Source organism: Oncorhynchus mykiss, chromosome 7 (genome assembly GCF_013265735.2).
Source record: "Oncorhynchus mykiss isolate Arlee chromosome 7, USDA_OmykA_1.1, whole genome shotgun sequence".
Classification (NCBI taxonomy): domain Eukaryota; kingdom Metazoa; phylum Chordata; class Actinopteri; order Salmoniformes; family Salmonidae; genus Oncorhynchus; species Oncorhynchus mykiss.
Genome location: NC_048571.1, coordinates 48,106,322 through 48,118,779, shown reverse-complemented (window position 1 = coordinate 48,118,779; position 12,458 = coordinate 48,106,322). Strand labels below are relative to the sequence as shown.

General features: G+C 42.2%; 1 protein-coding gene across 4 annotated transcripts in view; it reads left to right on the top strand.

Moving 5' to 3' along the window:
* Nucleotides 1-694: 694 nt before the first annotated feature.
* The window catches only part of LOC110527920 (nuclear receptor coactivator 3), a 43,638-nt gene continuing 31,874 nt past the window's right edge, over nt 695-12,458 (top strand). For 2 of the 4 annotated variants that reach the window (XM_021609540.2, XM_021609535.2), the window contains exon 1: nt 703-832. The gene's annotated coding sequence lies outside the window, so the exon portion shown is untranslated. Of the gene's footprint in view, nt 833-12,458 lie in introns of all 4 variants that reach the window. The other 2 variants (XM_021609537.2, XM_021609539.2) reach the window with 2 other exon arrangements.

Here is a 12,458-nt window from a genome sequence, read left to right as displayed (position 1 = left end):
CCCCTTATAATTGAAATAGTCATACTTGGAAACCCGCAATGGTTACAACGGACCATGTTGAAAAATTAACCAACAATCATACAGTCAAAGAAAATATGTAGACCTATATGAAATTTGGGGGGTTCATTCTAGCCTTGTTACAATTGCAGACCGAAACATTAGACCTGTCAATATCAATTTGTGAGACCTCATAGAATGATGTGTCTATAAAAGAAAATAGTTTGACTTGGCCTAATGGAAAATAGCATGTCACAACGGCCACGTGCACCGTTATCATGCATATCTCCATGAGCTACTTTGGTGAGCTATAAATAAATGCATTGCTGCTGCCTGTCTCATAGGTAGGTTATTTAATTCGTGTACGTGTAGTCCATATTTAGAAAAGCCCATACATCTTTACGCTAATAGAGGAGGAAGACAACTACCCTACCCAGAATCCCTGTCGCTCTGTTGCAAGCTGGGTTGTATAAGTCAGTACTCCAAACAATTGCTAAATGTTCCGTTTTGCAACGAAAAATAGCGTTTCTATTGGACAAGTGCAGCCAATGGGAAGGTACCTACCTAAATCTGGCCAATAGAAACACTAGTGTTCGTTGTAAAACAAAACGAGAGTTTCTATTGGACAAATTCAGGTAGGTCCCTCCCCGTTTCGTTCCGTTTGCTTTCGTTTAAGAAACGTTTTGCAACATAATCGGCATAATGAATACGCCCCTGGCTTCTTGCGCTTTGGGAGTGTTTCCCATTTAAACAAGCACAGTGGTGAAGATGGCGGAGAGTTAATAGTGGCAAAAAAGAAACTGGTCTGGTGTACTCAATGAATGCATTGAAGCGGGTGAGTTTTTCTGCTAATAGTCGGTGTTTTCTTTTCAAGTTTTTAAAGTGTTTTGTTGGTAACACTGATTTGGGGTTTAAACATGTGGCAAATGTTCCTGTTGATCTGATGTGCCGAGTTACTTGGAATAGGTAGAGGTTTCACCCGTCTTAGTATACCTCAGTGCAACCAACCAACCTACCTTGTAACGTTAGTTCCGATCGTGTTCGTTTATTTACGGAATTTTAGGCTGTGTGAAGTGTTCTTTCTACCTGCTGATGCGAGACCAAATTTGTCGTTTTTAATGTGCGTTCCTCGTGGAGGTTTCGGACTGCTTTCATACCACCTACTCTTTTGTTACAAAGTTTATCCGAGGGGCAATTGATGGGCCACGTTCAGAACCAATTCTATTTAATTTCGACTGTGAGTGAACTCTTCCATTTGTGTAGTCTTGCAGGTTAAGTATCTCTGTGATTGTAACGGTTAATGACCCAGCACTACTATGTACAACGGAAAGGGGAGGGTTGGATACGGACGTCAGGCCACCCGTGAAACCCTCTAGTCTATGCTACATGTCACACATCGGTACAGAATAGGCTACTTATGACACTATATGTCTCAAGTTCACAGGCTACATTTTAATTTACTGTAGTGTAGACATTTGATGGGACATGGTGTTCGTATCAATTCGTGTGTGTATGTGTGTGTTAGCGAGAACGTGTACTCTGCAGTACAAACTCCTCATTGAGTTTTGGTTTTAAAAAAAGGTTAACAACTACTGATATCTGTGTATGCTGAACATTCACTTTCGGAGGAGGTAAGGGAGCATTCTTCCGAGAGCTTGCTCATGTAACTCGACAGACAATGGAGCGTGAGTCATGTCGCTTGGATTTGTAAGGTTCAGGTCTAGGTGTGTGCAGTCAGTCTTTGCTTGCTGGCACAACACGTGAATCACAAGCACCTATACGCACACATACAGGAGGAGGACCTACCCATCTCGTCTTGCAAGACTCAATGCTCTGTGTCTGGCTTCAGACATTTTTTTTATTTTTTTGAGGCAGGGGCAAATTAAATGAAATCTGCCCTAGAATAACTATTGAATCACATGCATGCTTTAGGTATTGGTTTAGAAGATGGGGGTTGTGTTATAAGCCATGTCTGTCAGTTTTCTAATTAGGGCCAGGAGTTTTTCCTAACAATGTGACCTGACCAAGAAAAGCTTGAGGCCCGAGTTATAACACATCCTTTCTCCTCCACACTACTACCCACACATGTGACATGTAAGGCTGGCGAGCATGGTATTTATTTTATTTTTTTTATTTTACCTTTATTTAACCAGGCAAGTCAGTTAAGAACAAATTCTTATTTTCAATGACGGCCTGGGAACAGTGGGTTAACTGCCTGTTCAGGGGCAGAACGACAGATTTGTACCTTGTCAGCTCGGGGGTTTGAACTCGCAACCTTCCGGTTACTAGTCCAACGCTCTAACCACTAGGCTACCCTGCCGCCCCACCTGGTATCAGGTGAATGTGTTTTTTTTTTTTTTTGTTGGCTTGTTGGCATGGAGTATGGATAAGGCCACTGAGCTAGCCTATTTACCGGGTGGTCTTCATGGTCTCTTAATTTTGAGATTATTTATTAATGATAAATAAATAGGCCTAATTAAATGTAATGCACACTTACATCTTCTCTAGCAGTGTAGGCCTATATGTGTTAGTATGTTTGTAGGAGGGGAACAGTGGCCACTGTGGGAAATTACCCAATGAACTGCTGCTGCTACTCATATTCTTAACAAATGGAGCCCCTTTTTCTCTCTCCCTTTCTGTCACACACAGGGTGTCAGGCTGCATTAACAATGAATCAATCTTCTGGGAGATTCTTTGACTACAGATGGGCTGAAGTGACTTGGATGCATTGCTTTTGCTCTTTGTCCATTTTGCTACTGTGTTCTCATTAACGGGCTTCGTCTCATGGGAGCGGGAACATCTCTCTATGTGGTGTCAGAGCTTTGTAGCAGATGAACCAATCCAATGATTTCCATGGCATATTGATTGGATACTGTTGGTGTGTTTTTGAGTTGGTGTTTGTCAGCAGTTAGACTTTAGGATTTGAAAGAGCATTCTTGGCCTTATTTAATTGTTAGTATAAGAAAATTGCCCTCATCCTTGCCACCTCTGAAAGCGTGGACTTTTACTTCCATCAATAAGAATGAGCGGGAAAATAAGCGAATGCCTCATCACCTTTTGTGTGGTGGCGAGGCCCTTTTTGATAACTACCTCCACTCTGTCTTTGTCACGCTGCATTTTTTTGCTCCATTGATGTCTGAATAGATGGCATTCTTTTAGTGTGTCGTAAGGGGTGTGTGTTACTGAGAGAGGATGTTAGATCAAAGGTATTTTGTGTGTGGCATTAACAAGATGAATAGTGGGGAGAGCGGAGTAGTGGCTGCGGAAGGGCTCTTGATGACACAGCGAGCTGAAAGGAAAGCCTGATTGTTTTCCTAATTGGAATTTTGATTCTTTGGCCTGTATCTTTTTTTTTTTTTTTTTAGGGTAAAATAGGAGTGGTAGTGAGGAGCTTAAATGGAAAGGCTACATTGGGATTTGGGCAATATTTCCCCAATCAAATTAACTCATGGATAACATTTTTGTCTCTGCATCCAGTATGAAGGAAGTTGAAGGTAGCATTGGCTCATGAAACTAACTAGCGTTACCACAATACCTGGAAGTATATGGTATCTACTAGCACGATAGCAGTTACCATAGACTTTAAGCATGTAAATCTTGGTTGGGTAACAAACAAAAACAAGTGGGATGCAAGCCAGCAAAGCCACTACACAAAACTAATCGATACATGAATTGCACTATAACGGTGACAAATGGTACCCACAAACAGCCTACATAAAGCTGTCCCAACAGTAGTCCCAACATTTTACCACCGATACACTTTCAGCAAAACAGTTCATTCTGCCTCATTTACTGCCTTAAAAAAAACATAGCTGATATGGCTGACTTGCTTAAACAAATGTGGTTTCTAATGACAATTGAACTATGGCATAAGGGGACGACAAGCGGATAAGAGTCAATCCGTGATTTAGACATTAATGAGCGAGCTAGGACGGACGTAGTTATATTGACTATTTGTTTAGCACTTTTGAAATGCACCGCAACAGAATATAGAACATGGGCCGGCCGCTCTTAGTGTTCTCCCTGTACACCAAGTCAGAACCGTAGGATAAATAAAGGGGGCATATAAGCAGACAATTAAAGCGCCTACAATATTCAATGGTTACATTTCTCTAAAACGGGTTATAGGCTACATGTGAGCTACCAAGTCAGAACAGTATGTGAAATTAAGAGGGGTAAACAGACCAACTTATTAGGGTGAGAGAAATGAGGTTGAATCATGATGACATCATTGATCTTCAGGTCATAGCTCCAGAAAGTGGCTGGAATTGAATGACTGTTCAAAATGTATTTTTGCAGTTGGAGCTCGTTTATTACTGACTTCCCAGTTGTCTTGCACTCACTGAAGTCAATTTTTCAGTTCCGAGTTATCGTTTGTTTTGAGCGCGGCACAAGTCATGCTTCATTGACAGCATGGCCAATGTTGAATGTTTATCATTAGTGATACACCGATATATTTTTGGCCGATAACGATATCCAATATTTCCCTTGCCAAAAAACCCCAAATAGGATATTTAAAACTTGAGTGGCCTTTTAAGCATTCTAGTATAGTTAACACACACACATGGATGCAGCGGTCTAAGCCACTGCATCTCAGTGCATCTCAGTGCAAGAGGTTTCACTACGGTCCCAGACTGTATCACATCTGGCTGTGATTGGGAGTCCCATAGGGCGGCGCACAATTGACCCAGCGTCGTCCGGGTTTGGCTGTGGTAGGCCGTCATTGTAAATAAGAAGTTGTTCTTAACAGACTTGCCTAGTTAAATTAAGGTTACACACACACCACACTGACCAAAAAGTTATTTTGTTATCATTTACATCATCAAACCTATTTCTCTCACTTACATGCTGTGCCGTTTTGTTTTTCAGTCGTTTCATTCTCAACCAGGATTTTTTGGGGTCTTTGCATGTCAAAATATATCGTATTTGTCGTGTCAAATAACACTATTTGACCAATCAGGACCTGAATATGACTGCACGTCAAACATTTTTGTATGTAGTTATTATACTCGTATTTCATATGTCACGGCGATTCATCGATACGTATGCTATGATGCTGGTAAAGGTGTCTCGCGCACCTACAGTGCTGGCAATAAAAAAAGCTAGCTAGCTCATGGATGCAAACAACGTTCTTCCCCAAAAATATAGCAATGTGACAATCTGTTTCAGTAGCTATAGTTAGCTAACTATATAGGTAGGTACCATCATCTAAAATATCCCAAATTTATAAGACTGTTCTTATTTGATTAATGGTGGTCTGAGATCTTTGAAGCTAGCCACAATAAGGATTAGCCACACAAGTGGACTTTGTGGTTTGCCTTCAAAATAAAAGTATTGGTGCTAGCTAGGTACCACAGAAGTTGCGGTCAAACAAATTATGCTTTATTACCAACACAGTATTGTAAACATCGTTCATGGCCGGTGTTTGCTGACTTTTTTTTGTTGTACTGCTTTGACAGTGCTACTGTATCTTTTTTGACACGCAAACGACGTTCCATACTATGTATGTCGGGATGCTAATAGCAGTGACGCTATTACTGTGTAACTCCGATAGGGCAACATCGGAAAAATAGCGCACTTGGTAGTGTTAAACGGTGCTCAACCAGTTGGCGAATGCCAACATCACCCACGACAGAACAGTTGATTTTCAAGGGCAATGAATTCAATATTTGGCTTTAATGGATTTCGCCCTAGAGTTCTCTCGCTGACATTTTGTTACTCTTTCAAATGACTGCTTGACTTGTTGACAGCTCGATCCACACAGCAGATATTGTGGGCTAGTTTACGAATGCTGTGTTGCACGTATAGAGCAAAATATTATGCCATGTACCTTCGTTATATACGTATGCACATCAGCTTTGACATCGGTTTTGCACATCGGACGTTAAGATGGACATGGACAATACATCGGTGAACATATCGGAATCAGACGATATTAGCTTAAAAATGCCAGGATTGGTATCGTCCATCCCTATTTATCATTTTAAACTTGGAAAAGAGCCCCTTAATCCCATATTTGGGACCACACAGCCACTCCACTGAATGGCAGGCTAGTGATTGCTTTGCAAACGACTCATTGTTAAATTAGCAATTTCCAACTTGTGTCATGTTTATGGCCGATGAGCACCGATACATTTTAGCTATAGTTTCTCTTCATTACTTATTTTCAAATAACAAGGAATAAAAAGGATTTGCCAGTAGATTGTCGACTTGATTCATGATGTCGACTGCTAGCTAAGATTTTGCAAGTATGATGTTGACATGATCAGTCCAACCAAAGCTGCTGTACATATAACTTGATTTGATGTCATTTTATCTGTGGCCACTGACCTTGAGCCTTCTTGGGTGGGCACTTCTAATGTAACTCTATGGCAGCACTGACGGGGCTAGAATTTTCTAGCTCTACCCTTAGACTTGGCGATGACGTAGTGTCCCCATGAGTGACAGAACACTGACCCAATCACGGCGCAACGCTCTCTTTTCTGCTGTTTTGCCCCATGACAGAAAGCACTGAGCTAGGCTGAAACACCTGCATTTTTGGAGCTGCCTTACTCAAGAAAGCAAAAAAGAGTGTTTGTTTGCGGCTTTATTAACTAAATTATATATATTTTTACATTGTTTGCAAACTGATATGTGACACGTATTAATGCAAAACAGGCAAGCCCCTCCCCCAAACTGCATGCAGAGACAAATGAATCTAACTCTGGGGAAGTAGATAAAGGGTTTCATTGTCAAAATCCTGAATTATCCCTGTAGGTGATCCTTATTAACTTGGAATAGGTAGGCTTTTTCTCTTGTGGAGTTAAGTGTAATTTTCTTGTTGGGTGTCAGTCACACTAGGGTTACACAGAGTTTACACAAATCCTCAAAGTTCTACAGCTGCATCATTTGAGAGCGTCTTGACTGGCTGCATCATTGCTTGGTATGGCAACAGCACCGCCCTGGATTGCATGGGCGAACAGATTGTGGTGCAGACAGCTCAGTACATCACTTGGGCTGAGCTCCCTGCCATCCAGGACCTCTATATCAGGCCCAGAAAATCATTGGACTCCAACCACCCAAGCCATAGACTGTTCTCTCCGCTTCGAAATTGCCGGTGCATCAAGACTGACACAAACAGGCTCCTGAACAGCGTCTATCCCAAAGCCATAACTTTGCAAAATTGCTAACAAAATGGCTGCACGGACGATCTTAGTTGACGCTCGTATTTTATTTAAACGTTTACATGCCCTCTTCACACTCACAGGACTCTACGCGTGCACACACACAATCATCATTTACACTTTTGCTACTCTTTTTATCGTACATCCTGATGCCTAGTCACCTTATCCCTATACGTACTGTATCTACCTCTATCACTCCAGTATCCCTGCACATTGTAAATATGGTACTGGAACTGACCCTGTATATAGCTTCTTGCTTTTCTGTGTTCTCATTTTTATTTCTCATGTGTTTTTGTTCTGCCTTGTGTTTATTGTTAGTGCTATATTGATGTTGATTACTGCATTGTTGGGTTTGGAGATTGCAAGGAAGGCATTTCGCTGTACTTGAAACATTTAAATATTAGTAATTTAGTAGACGCCCTTATCCAGAGTGACTTGCAGTAGTGCTTTCATCATAAGGTAGCTAAATACGACAACCACATCTCAGTCATAGTATATTGAACAAAAATACATTTTGCAACAATTTTACTGAGTTACAGTTCATATAAGGGAAATAAATTCATTAGGCTCTATTCAATGGATTTCGCATGAATTGGAAGGGGCGCAGCCATGGGTGGGCCTGGGAGGGCATCGGCCCACCCACTTGCTAGCAAGGCCCTCCCACTGAATGGGCCTGGCTCCCCAATCAGAATTTGATTTCCCCTGCAAAAGGGCTTCATAACAGACAGAGATACTCCTCAGTTTCTCCGGGTGGCTGGTCTCAGATGATCCTGAAGGTGAAGAAGCTGAATGTGGAGGTCCTGGGCTGGCGTGATTACTCGTACCCTGCGGTTGTGAGGCTGATTGGACGTACTGTCAAATTCTCTAAAACAATGTTGGAAGCAGCTTATGGTAGAGAAATGAACATTACATTGTCTGGCAACAGCTCTGGTGGACATTCCTGCAGGCAGCATGCCAATTACACACTCCCTCAGCTTCTTTTTTTATTTCACCTCATGAAACATGGGACCAACACTTTACATGTTGCGTTTTATATTTTTGTTCAGTATAAGTCAACTTTTTTTTTTTATTAAAAAAAATCTACAGTTAACTCAAGGTGTAACATTTTAGTTCTGGTTCTTCTTTGGCGAGAGCGCTAAAGTAGCATCCAGTTGTATGACGCTACATTTCCGTGACGATACAGTCCTGCACAACAAGCTCAAGGTCAGTCATTCATGTGGTGACAGTAGACTGTATCACTGCATGTCAACACACACCTGAGGGGAACCAAAGCCCCACATCTTAACAAATACACACAGGTTAGCTGGTTGAAATATTTAGGATTAAATTTCTGACAGTGAGTTAAATACCGGATGTGTAGGAACTGCAGAGCAACTTAAACGGCAGAATTTCCTTCAATAAAAACCACCAAACCCTAGTCTCTATCACTTCGTGCAGTCTGGCTCTACTACTATCACTTCGTATTAAATCATTCCCCCATTCACCTCTTGTTCAACTCTGAGGTAATACCCAAATGCAGGGGTAATTCTGCCGTATGTGAGCCATCCACACTTATGAAGGCTAAACGTGCAGCCTGAAGCAATCATTGCACCAAATTCCAATTTATAACCAGCAAGGCTTTGTAACAGTTCTGTTGTAAAGGAGGGGGAAGGGGGTTGCACAGCGCTCTACCACCAGTCTCTACTTTCTCTCCCTTGCTTGTAAAACTGGTTCACCTGAACAACTGAATGGGAGGGTAGCTCCCTGCCCTGGTTTTGTTACCATTGTAAATTGTTAGCAAGACTATTTGTGTTTTGTTTAGGGCCCCCTCTTTCTAAAGTTGGGGAAGAAAGGGGTGGGGGGGGGAGAAATGTTACCAGATGCTTTTTGTCATGTGGGCAGAGTAAGTTCTGGATGAACTTCTCAACTGCTACACTGCCACCTTGCCCGCCCCACGTCTGCCTCCACAGCTAGAAGTAGAGCTAAGTTTTGAGTGACACAGAATTCCACCCTGAAGTGAGAAGGCCCCTGCTATTCCGGGGTCGATCAGCAAGCATACTGCAGATTAACAACACTGTCAACATCAAATTCTGACCACATTTTATTGTAACTTTTACATTTGTCCAACTACGTACAGTGAGGGGTAAAAAGTATTTGATCCCCTGCTGATTTTGTACATTTGCCCACTGACAAATGATCAGACTATAATTTTAATGGTAGGTTTATTTGAACAGTGAGACAGAATAACAACAACAAAAAATTCAGAAAAACGCATGTCAAAAATGTTATAAATTGGTTTGCATTTTAATAAGGGAAGTAAGTATTTGACCCCCTCTCAATCAGAAAGATTTCTGGCTCCCAGGTGTTGTTCATACAGGTAACGAGCTGAGATTAGGAGCACACTCTTAAATGGGTGCTCCTAATCTCAGCTTGTTACCTGTATAAAAGACACCTGTCCACAGAAGCAATCAATCAGATTCCAAACTCTCCACCATGGCCAAGACCAAAGAGCTCTCCAAGGATGTCAGGGACAAGATTGTAGACCTACATAAGGCTGGACTGGGCTAAAAGACCATCGCCAAGCAGCTTGGTGAGAAGGTGACCGCAGTTGGTGTGATTATTCGCAAATGGAAGGAACACAAAATAACTGTCAATCTCCCTCTGCCTGGGGCTCCATGCAATATCTCACCTCGTGGAGTTGCAATGATCATGAGAATGGTGAGGAATCAGCCCAGAACTACACAGGAGGATCTTGTCAATGATCTCAAGGCAGCTGGGACCATAGTCACCAAGAAAACAATTGGTAACGCACTATGCCGCGAAGGACTGAAATCCTGTAGCGCCCGCAAGGTCCCTCTGCTCAAGAAAGCACATATACATGCCTGTCTGAAGTTTGCCCAAAGAACATCTGAATGATTCAGAGGACCAGTGGGTGAAAGTGTTATGGTCAGATGAGACCAAATGGAGCTATTTGACATCAACTCAACTCGCTGTGTTCGGAGGAGGGGGAATGACCCCAAGAACACCATCCCCCACCATCAAACATGGAGGTGGAAACATTATGCTTTGGGGGTGTTTTCCTGCTAAAGGGACCGGACAACTTCACTGCATCAAAGGGACGATGGACGGGGCCATGTACCGTCAAATCTTGGGTGTTTTTGGAATATATTAACATATTCCCACCCTTGCCATTTCTGCTCAGTTGCTACCGTGATGTCACTCTTCTTCATGAGGTTTAAGGCAACACCCAATCCAAGGGTTGCTTTCCGATACCTGTCGATCCATGTTTTAAGAGCAGGCCAGCATTGCTGTCATTTTCCCCACAGATGTAGAGCAATGAGATGAAACACAGGCGCAAACCCATTTTGGTGGTCTTGGCTCTGCATTCATGCACCTCAACTGATGATCTGTACCAGGAGTCTGGACTCTACTTGTGCTCCGTTCCCGTATTGCTACTAGCCTGGCAAATGAAGCTTTCTTTCCCTATGCGCAAAAGAGGCCCCCAACATCGGGAGGCTCTGCCATCATACTTTATATTAAGATACCTGAGGAAACACCATGTAGAGACACCTTTTGAACTAAACCCATGTCAGAGGTTATATTTTAAAGTGCAAGCCAGAGCAAATGCCCTTTGACACTTCACTATTCTAAATGGGTGGTGAAAGCCGAATCTTCCTCAGCTGCCTTTTTGTAGAACATTAATTAATTCATCCTGCCATACTTGAATGGGCTTTTGCACATAGATGCAGTTGAGAAGATTTGTAATCCTGTGTAGTTCTTAGAACCAACATGATAGGTGGATTTTTTTATGGTCATTTCCATGTAAAATGACCTATGAGCACCAACATGTGAAGTCATAGGTGCATGTCAATTTTTGGAGGGGAAATTAAGGCATAGCCAAAAAATAAAATAAAAATCGTTCCCCACTTTTTCATCTTAAAAATTAGACGGTGGCTTTTTGTCTTTATTTCACCTTTATTTAACCAGGTAGGCCAGTTGAGAACAAGTTGTCATTTACAACTGCGACCTGGCCAAGATAAAGCAAAGCAGTGCGACAAAAACAACAGTTGCACATAAACAAACGTACAGTCAATAACACAATAGTAAAATCTATGTTCATTGTGTGCAAATGTAGGGAGGTAGGCAATAAATAGGCTGTAGATGTGAAAAATAATTACAATTTCACATTAATACTGGAGTGATGGGTGCAATAGGGTAAGTAACAATATGGGGTGTGCTATTTACAGATTGGCTGTGTACAGTGATTGGTAAGCTGCTCTGACAGCTGATGCTAAAAATTAGAGGGAGAGCTAAGACTCCAGCTTCAGTGAATTTTTTTTTTTTTTTTTTTTTTTTTTTTTGTGTTTTGTATTTCATTCCAGTCATTGGCAGCAGAGAACTGGAAGGAAAGGCAGCCAAAGGAAGTGTTTGCTTTGGGGATGACCCGTGCAATATACCTGTTGGAGCACGTGCTACAGGGTGTTGCTATGGTGACCAGTGAGCTGAGATGAGGCAGGGCTTTACCTAGCAAAGACTTATGGATGGCCTGAAGCCAGTGGGTTTTGTGACGAAGATGTAATGAGGGCCAGCCAATGAGAGCATACAGGTTGCAGTGGTGGGTAGTAATTTGGGCTTTGGTGATAAAACTGCTTCCAATTTGCTGAGTAGAGTGTTGGAGGATATTTTATAAATTACATCACCGAAGTCAAGGATCGGTAGGATACCCTTGTAAAACTGACTATGTTAGGCAGCGTGAGTGATGGAGGCTTTGTTGCGAAATAGGAAGCCGATTCTAGATTTAATTTTGGATTGGAGATGCTTAATGTGAGTCGAAGGAGAGTTTACAGTTTAACCAGACACCTATGTATTTGTAGTTGTCCACATGCTAGGTCAGAACCATCCAGATTAGTGATGCTAGTCAGGCGGGAGGGTGCAGGCCGTAATCGGTTGAAGAGCATGCACTTAGGTTTACTACCATTTAAAAACAGTTGGAGGCCACGGAAGGAGTGTTGTATGGTGTTGAAGCTCGTTTTGAGGTTTGTTAGCACAGTGTCCAAAGAAGGGCCCCATGTTTACAGAATAGTGTCGTCTCCGTAGAGGTGGATCAGAGAATCACCAGCAGCAAGAGCAACATCATTGATATATACAGAGAAAAGGGTCGACCTGAGAATTGAACCCTGAATTGAACCCCTATCTAAGAGGGTGCCCATGGTTATGGATTTAGGGTTGTACCTGGTATGTTCCTTTGATTTGTGTGAGATTATGGGGATCTAGCTTAGATTGTAGGACGGCCAGGGTGTTAAGCATGTCCCAGTTTAG